A 17,252-nucleotide genomic window follows, 5' to 3' on the forward strand; every position below is an offset into this window, starting at 1 on the left:
CCCCCAGACCATGTCATATTGAGCCAGTGTGGAGCATGGGTCAATTCTGGGGACATTAAAATGAGACTGTGTCTATAGGGAAGTTGTTATGAAAATCTGTTGGGGGGACGTGCTCATTCTCTTAACACCAAAATCCTGTTATTTTTCCAGACAAATGGTCTACTTTCATTCTGTGTGTACTGGGTTTTGCAAATGACCAGTTTGCATTTCACCTTGACTGCCAGGAAGTTTATAGTCAAATGTATGACTTATCTGCATGGTGTGTCACTTTTGTGGTATAAGCTTTATCTTATCTCTATTCCTGCTTCTATTTTATTTCCTTATCTTTTGTTTGCTTTCTTTTTCACTTCTGTTACCTTTTGTCTCACTGTACTGTATGTATACTTGAGAATGTTCTTAAATATTCTCTGGAACAAGGCAAGATAAATACGCTTCATTTCTGTGTTATTCCTGTATACTCCTGATAGAGTGTATTATCCTTGTTTTGCATAAGGTGATCCTGCAGATTTCTTGCCACACAGCCAGTAAAATAAGTTGTATGGCTGAGCGTCAACTTTCAGGTTCGCTCCTTGAAAGCCCAAGTTCATTCTTCGGGCTACACCATGTCCTCCCTCAGGAAGCTACCACATACTGTGTCGCAGTTCATGATGTTCCACAGGTACAAATGACCTTCCTGGATAGGACTGCAGATACATCCATATCACAAGCATAAGAAATCCATATTTACAAAAGTAATCCGAGGCAGTGTTTCTCAGAATATAGAGCCTGAAAATTCACTGAAAACACTGATTCCTGGACCCTGCCCAGACCTGCTGAAACAAACTCTGAGGGCGGGGCCTGGCAGTCTGTATATCAGCACTCTTAATTTTGGAAACTACTCAGGAGATTATTCACTTTAGAAAACAATGATTGTTTTGCTGATAGTTTTTTTAAAAAAACCCGTGAACCCTTTAAGTCTATTTAAATTTGAATTTGATTTATGAGGATTCAGAAAAATATCTATTGTGGAAAAATAGAAATTTTGAAAAAGAGAAATATTCTAAACTATCCTTGTCCTCAAATACTTTCCCAGACAACCTTTCCCTGTTTCCTTTGGAGACATAAATGCTGGATTTCTACATGTTTATTTGTTGTTCATTCTCATTTCTTTTTTTATTGTTCCATCTTCTCCCTCTCTCTTCCAAGGAGATTGTTTTAGTTATTTTCTAGCCTCTAATTTCTATAACTATCAAGAAAAGGTAACCTGTAGGTAAAGATTTTAAAACATGTGTACTAGCGATCCCATCTTGGCACTTACCTCACTGACACCAGCCACTACGGTCAGGTGGTTGGTGCCATCTCTAGCTGCAAGGTCATGTGGTCAGTGCCATCTCTAGCCATATGGTCAGGTGGTCCGTGCCATCTCTAGACACATGGTCAGGTGGTTGGTGCCATCTCTAGCCACATGGTCAAGTGGTCAGCACCATTTGTAGCCACCATGGTCAGGTGCTTGCTGCCATCTCTTTCTCCCTCCATCACTTGTTTCTTCTGCAGAGAAGAGATGAGGTTCCTGAGCCCCTGAGGCAGCTTCTCCTGGGCAGCTCACAGGACTTTCAGGATCACGGAGAGGCCACTTCTGCGTTTCTGGGACATTAACATAATGGGAATGCCCCTTCTTATTAATTTTTGAAACTCTTTTTGATACTTTGAATCTTCAAAAATGTTAAGTCTGTATAGTGGCTTAGTTTTGATGTCGAGCAGTGAGTCTATGTCTTACAAATGGTTAAGCCAAAGGCAGCGGTCCCCAACCTTTTTGGCATCAGGGACAGGTTTCATGGCAGAAATTTTTCCATAATGGGGGAGGGGAAGGTCATCAGGCATTAGATTCTCATAAGGAGCTGCAACCTAGATCCCTCACATGCACAGTTCATGATAGGGTTTGTGTTCCGATGAGAATCTAATGCCGCTGCTGATCTGACAGGAGACGGTTGCTGCTTATCTCCTGCTGTGTAGCCTAGTCCAGTACTGATCTGTGGCCCAGGAGTTGGGGACCCCTGGCCAAAGGCATTTGTTTTACTATGCTGTGTTATAATAAGACTAGATCAAACAGTGTTTTTTTCCAACACAGTGACTTTATCTCAGAAGTGAGCATGGTATGCTCTTTAGCAAGGTTTTGAAGTAATCTCTCCCAGCATATCGATTTACTAAAAAACACACAGGTGATGGCGATGCTTTAGTCATCCTGACTCAGAAGGAAGGGATGTCTTGTGCATTTCAACTATAACTGGGATTTTACCTTGACCAATAAGAATGATTCTTGAGTGTACAGTACTAAAAAGCAAAGAGGATTTCACAGAAATATGTGAACAGAAATGTCCTGCTGCTCCCCATGTCTCTTTCTATTTTGAGTTTATGTGCCCAAAGGAACACACATTCCCATATTTGTGATGGAAATTATCGAACTCAGCCGGACTTGGTGGCTCAGCCTGTAATCCCAGCACTTTGGGAGGCCGAGGCAAGTGGATTACCTTAGCCCGCGGGTTTGAGACCAGCCCAGGCAACTTGGTGAGAACTCGTCGCTATAATAAATAAAAAATTAGCCACCATGGTAGTGCACGCCTGTATTTCTGGCTACTTGAAAGGCTGAGGCAGAAGGGCTGGGGTGGCCGTGAGCATGCCACTGTGCTCCAGCCTGGGTGACAGAGTGAGACTCCAACTCAAAAAAAAAAAGAAAATTATTGGACTCAGCAGTCTGTTGTGATTGAGTTTCTCTGTGGCCACTTTACCCTAAAGGGTTGCATCATTTGGGCTGAAATTCTCTAAGATTTACCGAAAAAACACAGATCTGTGTTATAGTAAGTCCACTTTTTTGTTGTTGTTATTCTTAATTAGAGATCACAAGATTATTTTAAGATACAGTGATTGTGATGAGCCCTTTCCTCATATCTTTGTGTTGACTGGTGAGATTCAGAACACAGTTCTGTTTTCTTCAGGCATCTCATTCTCAAAATTTCCTAATGATTCCCTGAAGTGTAAGAATTTAGTTAAGATTACAGTGTAAAGAAACTTCAAAGTGGAGAGAGAAGGTCCCACTATTCTGTGTCCTTAGGGCATTCTGTGTAACTGTCATTTGACATATGCTATTGCAGTCTCATACTTGAACTTCCTTTTTTTTTTTTTTTTGAGTTGGAGTCTCACTCTATTGCCCAGGTTGGAGTGCAGTGGCATGCTCACGGCCAGTGCAGTCTCAACCTGCTGGACTCAGGTAATCCTTCTACCTCAGCCTTCCAAGTAGCTGGATCTACAGGTGCGCTCACTACTACTCCCGGCTTATTTTTTGATTTATTGTAGAGATAATGTCTCACCAAGTTACCCAGGCTGCTTTCGAAACCCTGAGCTCAGGTAATCCTCTCACCTTGGCCTCCCAAAGTGCTGGGATTACAAACTTGAGCCACTGTGCCCGGCCACCTGAACTTTCTTATGAGGCTTCAACCCAACTCAATTCAGAACTGCATTTTCTGTGATTCAAGGCCAATGTAACTTCTGTGGCTTCCTGTTTATGAGTGGTGGTGTTCATCCCCAGTTCTCTGTAATCTCAGACTCTTAACATTTTTTTTTTGTTTGTTTTCAGTTATGTCACTATCACCTTGAGTAGTAGGTACAATTTTTGGTGGTCATTGTTTACATTCCATTTCTATGTGTCTAAGGTTATTTCTGTTTAACTTAACTTGTGCATATGACAGAATATCTGATAGACATTTGTAAGATGCTGCATATGTTATGTACCCCTTGTTTCTCTACTCTTTACTCTTGGTAATTACTGACAACTCTAATCTTTTTGTATAATGTTATTGATTATCCATGGTTCAATAATAATAAATTTAATCATGTAATAAAAATGTAGAAATTATTTAATTCAGACATACAAATATTGACATACTGTAATTTTAATAAATCTATAGTGATGTTGATAATGCAGCATTTCATTTTTGGAAGGAAATCATTGATAACAGTTTACTTTTGTCTAAACTCTCTCACTTAGAAAATGCTAAGGGAATTGGAAATTTTTATATCCCACCCCTACTCCCAGGGAAGAAGTTAAGGATGCTGTGTACATTTACTTGAACATTGCAACTTTAGTCATTTTTAGAAAAAAAAAAAGCTTATTTTGCAAATTATGCTTATAAAAATTCTCAGTGAAACTGATTAAAATCAATATATGTATCATTGCGATCGTCATCAATCTTATTGTTTCAAGGTTATGGATTGAGTCATAGACTAAACTGATCATCTTACTATTATATAAAATTGAATGCAATTAGTCTATTTCTTAAAAATTGTCATGTACATCAACATGAAATGCCAAGTGGTTGAGGTGAAATTGGATCTTCTTCATTCTATCAAAAGAAAAGAGTTAGCTGACCCCATACACAGCAGTACAGGAAAATAATAATTCCAATTATTTTTGGTACCTGACATTAAGCTTAATGTTGAAATAAAACTTATTGAACTGGGCTGACTTGCAGATAGAGCCAGATGGAGCTTTGGGCTTACAGCAAGTAACAATTCCCCTCAGCTGATCCTGGGGGAGCTACCCTTTTGATCTGTCTCTCTGAGATTTTCTTTATTCTTCACCTTTTCTACTCAAAAGGCTCTGAGTAAGCTGAGAGTCACTAGGTCTCTGGTCCTTTTCTAAGTTGCTATCATCATGCTTTGTGTGAGGTTAGTTCGCCTTTCTCCCATTTATAGCTAAACAACAGGATGCTAGGTATACGTATTCCTAAGAATTTACTACAAATATGTTTCTTTTCCAAATATGCCCTGTGTCCTACCAGTGTAAGTAATGGTGATCAGAATCAATGCTCTAAATGCATAATGCAGAATGTGTCTGAGAAGTCTTGTCTCTACCCCAGAGACAAGTGTGTATGATTCTATCAAGTCTTTATACTTCAAATCGTATGGAGCTGCTTAAGTCTCTTTCAACATAACTACAGTCTTTACTTAGATTCAGATCACTGTTGAAATAGCTGTGTTTGGATTCTCTGCTTTTATATTGAAGTTATGAAGCTTTCAGGGAATTCGAAGTATTGTTTCAGATGGTAAGTGTTTCCACATACAATTTTCCCTAATTGTGAATGAGATTTTTATATTGACAATGGTGTTTAATTGAAGCCATAATGAAACTAGTACAGTTAAAATAATTTAATATGATATCAATTTATTCTTGTTAGTTTTTAATTGAAAGCAATTGCTACTTTTCAGCTGATTAAAATTCTCTAGTATGCTTTAATTAAAAAAACAAAAACTCATAACTCAAACTAGGATAATTGAAAGTAGTTTTTAATATTCCTTCATGCTTTTACTTGGACAATTTATAAACTAATTTATATCTAATTAAGAAAACAAAAGAGTTTAACTTTGAAAATGTCATTCACATGACTTGGTTTCTGGCTGTTTAAATGCAGTATGATAATATTTAAAAGCTGCATTTCAGGCAAAACTATTTTTGATAGAAACCTGGCTATATGCTATTTAAGTCATACCTCATATTGATATACAGTTTTCTGGAATTCTTCTTTCCTAATTCTGTTTTAATCTTGGTTTCTAAGAGGAGCAAAGAATACATGCTATGATTTTTTGTTGATTTGGTCCTGTGCCTTTGAGTACACTGCTACTAAACTTCAACTCTGTTAAATCTTCTCAGATACCGCACAGCTAAACCTTTCCAACTCTTAGGAACTCTTGAAGTTTTGTTTCAACTCTTAGTCATCACATCCTCCCACATCGTCTACCCACTTGCACATCAAAAATCCTAAAATAGTATGAAGTCATTTATCTCTGTATTTCAAAAAACCCATAAAAGTCATGATATTAGGAATTCTGTCAACTATGACAGAAGTCTGGGCTTTCAAACACATAGGTTTGGTGCCCTTAGTTAGACCCTAAATTAAAGGGTCTTTTCAATGTCTGAATTAAAAAAAAACCCAAACTTTGAGTATTTAAAACGTCATAATTATTTTTACTATGAGAAAATACAATAGCTACAATTCTAGAGGTTTATTTCTTTATTTATTTGAGTTGGCGTCTCACTCTGTCACCTGGGCTGGAGTGCAGTGGCACACTCATGTTTATTGCAGCCTTGATTTGCTGGACTCAGGTGGTCCTTTCGCCTTAGCCTCCCAAGTAGCTAGGACTACAAGGCATGTGCCACCATACCCAGCTAATATTTTGATTTATTGTAGAGACAGGGTCTCTCCAAGTTGCCCAGGCTGGTCTCAATCCTGTGGGCTCAGATGATCCTCTCGCCTCCGCCTCCCAAAATGCTGGGATTACAGGGTTGAGCCATCCTGTCAGGCAGTTCTAGAGGTTTAGATCAGCTTAATGTGTTAGTGAATTTCACTTGAAGCATCACACTTTAAAAAATCAACCATTTGGGTGGAAGTCATTACAATTTTGTTTAAAAATTGCATGTGTTTCTCTGACTTACGCATTAGAGCAAACTCATCTTATCCTTTTCTTGAAACCAACAATAGACACGAGTACTCACTTACTCCATTTCAGGCAGTGTGCTAAGTATCTTGCCTAAATTATTTTATATAAGCCTCAGTACATCCCTAAGGGGTAGTAATAACTATTATATCCACTGAATATTTAAGGAAAATACATGTCAGAGAAATTAGGTAGCTTGGCCAGTGAGCATCAAGATGATTCAAAATCCAGGCACGCTGACCCTAGAGGGGCATGCATACTACTGTCCTAATTTCTGATGGCTTCAGTTTATGACAACTCTTAACATTCTGATGACTTAAGATCATTATAATTCATAGCCATTTTTGTTTTTCATGCTTATATACCTTGGCATTGGTTTATATTCCAGGTAAGAAAAGTTTTAGAGTTATGTGTAAAGCAAGAATACATTGCTTTCAAATGCAAGATGGAGAGATAATCTTGCCAGTAGATGGTTGCAGCAACATTGATTGAACTTGGGGATAGGTAATGAGGCTTCTCAGACTTCTTTCAGATTACATCTTGGTTTAGAATTTGGCTATGATAGATGCCCTTGCCTGTTGTAGTATTCTAGAAAGAGGAGATGTACTTGAAAATAAAGATATTTAGTGGTAAGTCCTTTAACGTCTTAAAGTATGACAGGTGTCTGGCTAGAAAACTAAAATGAAAATCATTACAATCTGTAAACTGGATCTTCTTGTGCAATGTTTGATTATTTTGGTCTGTCAGTAACAGGAGATGTCTACCTCACCTCCAAGGCTGCTAGTCTTTCTTCTCCAAGAGTCAGAGGGGCTTGGATGCAGCAGGGTGTCAGCAGAGCTTGGTTTTGGCACCCTGGCGCTTGATATGCTTATGCACAGTTCCATCTTCTGCACTGGCTTTTGTGATATTACTGGGCAGCTTCTGGGCATTTAGGCCCATGTCCTAAAGCATCATCTTCATTTAATTCCCATTTGTTTCATGAGAATTAAACATATGACATGATGACTATTGATCAGTACACTTGAGGATCAATTATGCACAAATGGGTAATAAATATTCATTAATAGTATATGCATTTTTAAAACATCAGGGTCTGTTACATTGTGAGACCTTTAAACATTGCATGCCTATTTAAAAATACATATGAAACAATAAAGATTCTTTATTTCCTGAATTTTACACAAAGCCTCCAGTGAAGCTTCTATATGCACTGGAGGTGGCTGTGTAGCTTTTGAACCAATGGGAAGTTAACCAGAAGACTCCAATCAAAAAAGACGGATTTAGAGATTGAAAGAGGACAGTTCCATGTCATTTTCTCCCATCTACAAATTTCTGCTTTTCCAAGGGCAGTTTGGGTCACCATTTGAAGTGTTGCTTATCGTCAAGTTTCTAGACCTCTAGACTAAATGTAGCCTGTGTCATAAAACTGCAGATCCAGAAAAACCAGAAGGGCCATTGTGAGGTCCCTTGTCCTCCCAGTGGGGGTCTTCTGTAATGACCCGGAGTCAGCTGGCCCCCTTCCCTGCTCCTCCTGACCCCCCTTTTCTCTTCTTATCACTGTAAGAAGTAATAAAAGTGAACAGTAATATAAAGTGCCTTTTAGTTTCCCCTTTAACCCTCAATGGTGGGAAGGTCTTTTCTAACAAATTAATAGCTTCAGCTGTGGTGTTTTAGCTAAGCTATAAAAGATTGGAGAGGTGATTTCTGTCAAGAAGAAATAATTCTTTCTCTCCAAAAAACTGTATATTCCAAATCTTTTCTTTTTGTTAGGTTCCTGAAAGTCTGTTATTTCCTTTTATAAGTGTTATCTCCTTTTATAAGTGTTTGCTGCTTTTCCAAGGGCAGTTTGGGTCATCATTTGAAGTGTTGCTTATTGTCAAGTTTCTAGACCTCTAGACTAAATATAGCTAACTAAGTGTTAGTTATCTCCTTTTATAAATGTTAACTCTGAAAATTTTCTGTATGATTATGTTTGACAAGATTTATGTAAAGTTTTTATTTTAGAGCAAAGATTAATAATCTGCATTTTTCCACAATGGAGGTGTTAATGTGGAAATATAAGGGAATAGATAGACTCAAGTAACGGCAATTTTAACAATCTACAACAGAAAGCACCTGGAATAAACAACTTCATAAAAACATTTATTTTATAATTTTCATTGTATAGTTTTCTGAGAGTAATTCTCTGATCTAAGGGACTGTTATGTGAGGGAGAGAACTGAGAATATACCCCCTGTAAGTGGCATTTGACAGAGTAGATTGCACCCTCTGTCCTGAATACCTTTCCTTGTCTGATCCCCTGGACACTTCTTGAGTTGGTCTCTACCCTGATGCACTCCCTCCTCATCTCAACCTGGAAATGTTGGAAGGCTGTGGGCTAAGGCCCTCACTCTGAAAATGGCATCTCCAGTCTGCCGGTTGCTCTGACCCAGTCTTCAAGGCCATACTCGGTTGCCCTCTCTGTTCCACACCCCACCTGATGGCAAATCTTGTGGACTGCCACCTCAGCCACCATTCAGCATCTGCTCTGCCCTCATGTCCAAGCCTAGACTAGGGGATGGCTTTCTGCTTGGCCTCCCTGTGCTGCCCTTGCTCCTTGACTGTCCGTATCTACACGGCAACAGACGTGAACCCTGTGCAGGGTCAGTCAGCTCTGTCACTTCTGTGTCCCATCATCTCATCACAGGCTGCGTCAAATCTAGGGTCCTCACCACTGCCCTGAAGTTTTCATCCACGCCACTGGGCCAGCTCTCGGGGACCCTCTCTCCCTGGCCAAGTGCATTGTTCTCTGTGCTCCTTGAGCTTGCCAGACATACTCCTCCTCGGATCCTCTGTGCCAACTGAACACCTGTGTAGGAAACTCTTCCTCCAGATGCCTGAGGCTGAGCCCTCTGTGCGTTTAGGACTCTGCTCTCCATCACAGGGTTCTTGCAGACTCACTCAAGTGGAGTAGCACCTCCTGCCTGCTACATACCTCTTACTTAGCTCTATTTTTTTCATAGCACTTTTGATCACTGATACATATTTATTACTTTGTTTATTGTCTCATGGTTTATAAGCTCCAGGAGGGCAAGAACTTGGTTTGCTTTGTTCACTGTTGTGTCTCCAATGCCTGCAACAGTGCTTGCTACAGAGTAGGTGCTCAACAAATTTTTTCAATTGAATGAATGGGCTGCTATACTCAATTATTTATTTATACAAGATTAGGACTTAAAACTCCTAAACTGAGGCTGGGTATGATAGCTCATGTCTGTAATCCTAGCACTGTGGGAGGCTGAAGCAGGATTGCTTGAGGTCAGGAATTCTAATTCAGCAAGGTAGATATAGTGAGATGCTGCCTCTACAAAAATAAAAAAAAAATTAGCCAGGCATGGTGACATGTGCCTGTAGTCCCAGCTATTCAGGAGAATTGCTTGAGCCCAGGAGTTTGAGGCTGCAGCAAGCTATGATTATGCCACTGTGCTCCAACCTGGGTGATAGAGCGAGACCGTGTCTCAAAAGTAAAAGTAAAATTCCTTAATTGGTAATCAATCTCACTTACTTAGGGGCTGGAACTTTGAACTGGATTCAGTTTATGTTATAATTTGACATTTTAGGAGGGTTTAGAGAAAGGAAAAGAAACTGAGAAATTCTTCAAGAGATACTCATCTCCAATAAGAGCTAGTAAACTGAAAAAAAATTAAAAGGTTTGTCTCTTGAAATTAAAGTTTTAAACTCCTAAAGTCACTTGCACTATTGAACACTGAAATGTTCAAGTCAACCTAGAAAATAAAGGAAAGAGTTACTCAGATGAAAGTGTTTTGAGTCAGGGAATGACCTGGAGCAGGAAGTGATTTAGGAAGATTGATGTGCCTGGGAGGAGAAGAGCCAGGTGCAGGAGAGTGTGCTGGGTGGCCCAGGAGAGCCAACCTGAGGCCAGGAGCCTGGGCCAGAGGAGGGACAGCGCTTGCAAAAATGGTGAGAGGTGCATGGATAGGACTGAAAGACTGATCTGGTATGGTAGTGAGGAAGAAGGGGAAGTTAGGGAGAATCCCAGACTTTGAACCAGATGGAATGAGTGACAGAGACAGAATTTGAAGAGGTGCCCGGCCTTGCAGGGAGAGTAATAAATTCATGTCCCCCCTGCGGAGTTTGAGTTTGAGGAGGCAGCAGGAAATTCACACAGAGATGTCTGGCAGGCAGCCAGAGCAGGGTGAAGACTGCTCAGGAGGAGGCCAGGCTAGAAAGGGAGACTTTTGGAGTTACTGTAACAGATATTTCAGAGGTTTTAAAAACTAAAACCCAGAGAGAAAAACCTGGAGAGGCACCCACGATTGGGGGCAGGAAGAGGAAGAGTGTTTATGGAGGAATGGTATGGTCACAGAGCAAGTGCCAACCCAGGGAGGAGTGGGGTGGGGGCTGGAATGGGGGTGGGGGCACACTTGCACCAGATTCCACAACGCAGAGGCCACTGTGATTCCAGTGAGTTTGACCACTGAAATCTGGAGGCTTGGTCTTCTGTGGTGTATCCCAAGCTAGTAATCCTTCTTTACCTAAGTTTGAAATATATTAATTTTGTGCCACTTTAAAAAGTTTGTTCAAATGGGCTTCCTTTGATGACGTTTCTGTCATTGCTTCTTGGGTTTTTAGGTTTCTCTGGTTTTTTCCCTCTTCTCTCTCTGTCAGCAGTTCCTGTGTCACAGGTTAAAAGGTAAAGCACAAGATAGAGTCCCTTAGCATCTGAGTTGGTTATAAAATAAGCCTCTTTCTTTATGGGGTTTCTTTCTAGTGTGAACTTCTTAATAGAACATATTTTCTGATGGCTCCACTGTGTGTGTTTACCTTAAGGATTTTATTAGATATTTTAGGGTGGAGAGGAAGGGAATTTGTAGGGAAACAGAACCAGTCGGAACCAGTTTGTGTGTGTGTGTGTGTGTGTGTGTGTGTGTGTGTGTGTGTGTGTGTGTATGTACACACACATACAGTCATGCACATATAAGGACATTTTGGTCAATGGTAGACCTGTGTATATGACAGTGGTCCCATGAGATTATAGCACCTTATTTCATCAGTCACATGCTGTAAGGTGTGTCACCTAGGAGCAGCAGGTCATGCCATACAGCCCAGGATTGTCATAACTCCTCTAGGCTTGTGCAAGTACTCGTACCCTCTACAATGACAAAATTGCCTAATGATGCTTGTCTCACAAAGTGTTTCTGTTGTTAAGTGACACATAATTGTGTCACACACACATACACAGGGAGAGAGAGGGGAGGGGGGGGCTGACCTTAAGAACTTGGCTCATGACTGTGAAAGCTGACAGGTCTAGAGACCTAAGAACTGGTGTTTCAGCCTTGAGGATTTGTGGAGCAGCAGACTGGAATCTCATGTAGGGCCTCTGTGTTGCATCCTAAGGCGAGTGCCTTCCTCTTGGGGAAATCTCAGTGCTTGTCCCAAAGGCCACCAACTGATTGGGTGACATTCACACACACTCTGGAGTGTTGTATACTTGACGCAGAGTTCACGAATGTAAATGCTAATCACATTTAGAAAATGCCTTCATAGGCTGGGCTCATTGGCTCAGCCTATAATCCCAGCACTTTGGGAGGCCTAGGCGAGTGGATTGCCTGAGCCTGCGGGTTCGAGACCAGCCCAGGCAACTTGGCGAGACATTGTCTCTACAACAGATTAAAAAATTAGCCGGGCATGGTAGCATGCGCCTGTAGTTCCGGCTACTTGGAAGACTGAGACAGCAGGATCTCCAGATTCTGCAATGTCGACATTGGAGTGCCTGTGAGTATGCCATAGCGCTGCAGCCTGAGTGACAGAGTGAGACTCCAAAAAAAAAAAAAAAAAAAATGGCTTTATAGCAATATCTAGACTGGTGTTTGAACAAACTACAGGGCATTATGATCCAGCCAAGTGAACCATCACAAGAAGAAAAGTAACAGCTTAGGAAAATGATCTATCAGTTGGAAGCAACAACTATGATAGCAACCAGGGGAGAAACCTCACCCTACCAAGGGTTTGGTCTTCTGTGTCAGTCTCTCATGTTTCTGATCATATGCAACATGTCAGAGATCCTGTCTTGAAAGGGAAAAGGGCTTTTCAGTTGCAGAAAGAATAAGTGTGACTTTCTCAATTTTATATAAGCATTACAGGCAATACTTTAAGAAGCTTAGATGTTTTTGAAGCTTACATTTGCTGCTGAGGTTTTACTAAACCTCAGCTCTTTCTTTTTAGCTCTCTAAATGTCTTGAATGTATCTTTCTTTTTGGGGGGACAGGGTTTCACCCTGTCACCCATGCTAGAGTGCAGTGGCACAATCCCAATGATCACAGCTCACAGCAGCCTCCATACCCTGGGCCCAGGCAATCCCTCCACCCCAGCCTCCCGAGTAGCTGGGACTACAGGCATGCACCACCACACTCACTTAATCTTTTGATTTTCTTGTAGAGATAAGGTTTTGCTATGTTGCTCAGGCAGGTCTCTAACTCTTGGGCTTAAGCAATCCACCCACCTCAGCCTCCCAAAGTGCTAGGACCACAGGTGTGAGCCATAGCACCCAGCCATGAATGTATCTTTAAAATATGTATTTTGCTTACTGAACTTAAAGCAAGAATTTATTCTTTTACAGTTTAATTTTATCAGCAGCAGATAACATTTGATCAGGGCCTTAAGTTATTTTTCTCTCTCAGATACTTAGGACAATACATATAATTAGAATTGGAGTAAAGGGTAAAAGTATGAGCAACAAGACCCTTTTTGTCAGGAAAGAACATCTGCTTTAGATCCAAAACCTGAGTTGAGGAGTCCTGGGCTCTCCTATGGTACTTACTGCTGTATGAAGTAGTATGTCACTCTCCGCATCCTCTGCCTCCACCCGTCCTGCACTGCGCGTACCAATTCTTTTATTTACATCTTTTCTCCCTTCCCTGGATTTTAATTGCCCTGCATAGCACTTTCCTGTCTCCGAGGCTGTTCCTAAATGAGAGAACAGTCACTTTTTCCAGTTACCTGCCGTGGACCCTCAGGCATGCTTTGTGGCATCAGTATGCGCACGGCTGGTAGGAAATTGATCAGTGTGGACATTTCTCAAGATATTTCACTTGGATACTTACAAGAAGGATCTCCTCTTCCATTTACCCCCCATCATCACCTTTCACAATTCACTGGTGTGTGCATGCTTTTAGCTATGACTCTCTTGGGAACAAGGTTTACTATGAGAGGAGGGGAAGCTGGCACATGTGATTACTCTGTGGACACGAGAAGGAGACAGGAGTGGGAATGAGGACAGAACTTATTTTGTTGCATATCAGTACAAATTGCCCTTTTTCAGAGGCTTGAAAAACAGTTTTTTCTGGGGGAAGTTTGTACCCCTTCTTCTGTATATGGTAGAGGGCTATGAAATTCTCTGCTCCCTGCTCATGACCATGTCTTCTTTCGTGTCTTGGGTCATTTCTTCACACAGGCCAGTTTCTCCTGAAGGCAGGAGGGTTATGTATATGTGAACTGCAGCAGGTTTTGTTTGTGCCTGAGATGAGGAAGGTTGATGTGGGGAACACAGTTGCCTCTGGATAATTACAAGTGCCTTCACTATGTTTGTCAAGTGTGCAGGCTTGGATGAGACGCAGCATCAGATTGTTGGTCTTTAGATCCAAGAATTGCTATCAGACAGTGAATTTTGCCTGTATCTTTTCTACCTGTGTAGCCTACAAAATAAAATATTTGTTACACTAACAGTTAAAAAAAATCTAATTGCTACACAATTATATCGGACCAGGTGTTTCTTATGCACTCATTTTTTTTAAACCAATGTAGCTAGTATACATTTGAACAACAGACATAAAATGCATACATATAGTTTAATGAGTTATTTTGTTGTTGGAGAAGCAATGTCACTATGTTATTCTCTGCTTATTTTATTAGTCACTTTTTCTAGCTTTTAGAGATGGAGTCTTGCTATGTTTCCCAGGCTGGACGTGAGCTCCCTGTCTCAAGATGTCCTCTTGCTTCAGCTCTGAGTGGCTGGGATTATAGGTGTGAGACACTTTGTCCAACTTTTCTAAATATATATATATATATATATAAAATTTGGGAGGAAAAGCAGCTTTAATTTCTGTGTGATTATTTCAATGTTGACACTCAATTTCACTACTGAGAACTGGGTCCTTAAGGCAGAAGGTCAGGTGGGCTTATCCTGCTCTTATGATTGCTTTTGTGTTTGATGACCTTTATCTGCTCAGTTCCAGTGCTTGAGTCATATCTGTGCAGTGGGACTGACCAGCTGGGACTTTCTCAGTCTCAGTACTGCAAGTCCCATGTCTTGGGAAACCTCTCAGTCCCAGGCAGGCTGGGTGACCACTGTTCATCCCAGCAGCAGCCTTTCCCACAAGCACTCCACCACGAGGCCCCTTGTACTCCCTCTTCCCCCACTTTCACACTGACTTGTGATGACTGATCGGAGGTGAAGTTTATTTTAAATTGCTCATAGTGAATTTAAGTTTGTGGAACTGCAGTGGATGTTATAATTCCTAAAGCTGTCCCCTTTCCTGATTTTTAGGCATGGCTTCCTTGGGATGTGGCTTCTGCAAGCGTCCTTTGCCAACTGGGGTCAGGTGATAGGAAATAAGTCTTCCTTCGCTGAGAATGGATGGGGCCCAGGCCTGATGTACTACTGTTTTCTCAGAGTCGCTCCTGGCATTTCCGTGTCAGGCAGCTAAAGGTGACCACACTTGAGCAAGCCTGGTGCCCTTGAGGAAATGTCTTTCCTTTCATCACTGCGTGTCTCTCTAGGATTAAGATACACTTTCTTGAAGTTATGCCCACAGCCTTGATTCTAGACATCTTATAAAGAAATGGTGTTGACTCATTCTGAATACATTCAAGAGAAGTCTGACAGTGTCATTAAAAAATATATATATATATGTATATATATATTTTCCAATAAAGTACACTGAAAAAATTCTGTTCTCAAATGTCTGTGTAGAGTTTTAACTGTTTTATGAAAATGGCGCACATGTGTGCCTTTCTCTTTGTTGATCAGAAATCAGCTCTATTTTCCTCCTATTTGGGTAGGAAACTATAGTGCTTTTAAGTTGTTGGCTCAGAAGAAACTGATTGTAGTAAGTTATCTTTTAACAAAATAATTCCTTTGTGCTAGAAGGAAACTAGTTTTTGAAATTCAGTGGCTGTGTTAGTAGTAATGTGTTAGTAGGATATTAAGTTGGCATCCAAGCCATGGGCACTGGCCATGATTCTGCCGTCTCCACATTCCCCAACTGAATATTGTTATATTGTTAAATCTAGTTAACACTATATTTAATGTTTTAAATCTAACACTAGATAAAATGTTTTTCTGAAGGAGTAACAGCTACTCGGGTGGGGGGGTGGCGGGGAGAAACCCCAAATAACACAAAAATGGAGTTTAAAACGTGCTTTACTCCTGCCTGCCAAGGAGCAGCTACTTCATGACATTTTATATACATGTATATATATTGTTAAATCTAGTTATATATATATATATCTAATTATATACATATTGTTAAATCTAGTTAACACAGACTTTAGAAGAGCCCACAAAAGATCTCCTCTCCTTTGGGCTCTGTGCCTAAAGAAAATGTTTTTCTGAAGGAGTAACAGCTACTCGGTTGGGGGTGGGGGGTGGGGAGGGGAGAAACCCCAAATAACGCAAAAATGGAGTTTAAAACGTGTTTTACTCCTGCCTGCCAAGGAGCAGCTACTTCATAATATTAGGCAGCTGAAAACTGTTCCCTGGGACCTCAACACCATTTCTTGCCAAATATGGTGAGAGACGCTTGCCCCTTTTTAATAAAAGAAGCACTTATTTTCAGAATAACCTTATAAATTGGTTCCTGCTAGGATTTTGGGTAAGGACAGTAAATACACTAACAGCTACTGCTTCCATTTGGTTCTGTGAACTAGTGTCCTTGTTGTATGGGTTGGCTGAATGGGAACTAAAATACATTTGACTTGGAAAACGCCTCTTGTGAAGCTGGAAAGAAAAACAGGGTCTGTTAGGTTGAAATAACTTACTAGAAAGTTGGTATTTACAAACTGCAAATCGGGTGAAAGCTGAAGAAAGAAAATTCAAGTTTGTGGGTAAAAATCCGGGTTTTAAAATATCTCATGCGAATCAATAAAAACAGATTTTACTTTATTTCCCCGTTTTGATCTTCAGGGTGTGGATCCATGTATTCCCCGGGAAGGCTGCAAATCCAACAGGAGCATGAGATTAGATCATAGGAACCAGAAAATGAAAGTGGCCACAAAGAGGGAAGATGCTGAGCACTCACAGGAGGCCAAGGGAGGGGCTGAGAAGACAGCTGGGATGTGGAGAGGCGTATGAAGTTCAGTAAAATACGCAAAGTAGTAGCTGAGTGGAAATCATTTAAACTGACCCCAAACTCTTATTATGAATAAATTATTACTTTGCAAATATAAATTTTAAAATAAAACTGTCTTTAAAAAAAAGTTTTCATGCTTTCATCATAAATTGGTGGTTTTTGCCTTTAGCGTCTGTTCATCGTAAATGGAAAAACCCAGACTTATTTCCATCACTTTGCTATCAGAAACATTTGGCTGAGTTTGTTAAGTGTCTGAATAAAATGTGTTTTCAAAAAACTGACAGATTTAAAATGATAGGATCACATACTTGCTATGATTTACTTAGTCATCCAGTTTGATTTATTTTATCTGAAAATAATGAATGGAATTAAGTTATTTATTTTATGTGTATTTTCATAAATTCTGTCCAATGAATTTAACACTTTGCTTAGATTCTT

The sequence above is a fragment of the Carlito syrichta genome, unplaced genomic scaffold (genome assembly GCF_000164805.1).
Source record: "Carlito syrichta isolate Samal-C Ts95f unplaced genomic scaffold, Tarsius_syrichta-2.0.1 Scaffold316264, whole genome shotgun sequence".
NCBI classification, from domain to species: Eukaryota; Metazoa; Chordata; class Mammalia; order Primates; family Tarsiidae; genus Carlito; species Carlito syrichta.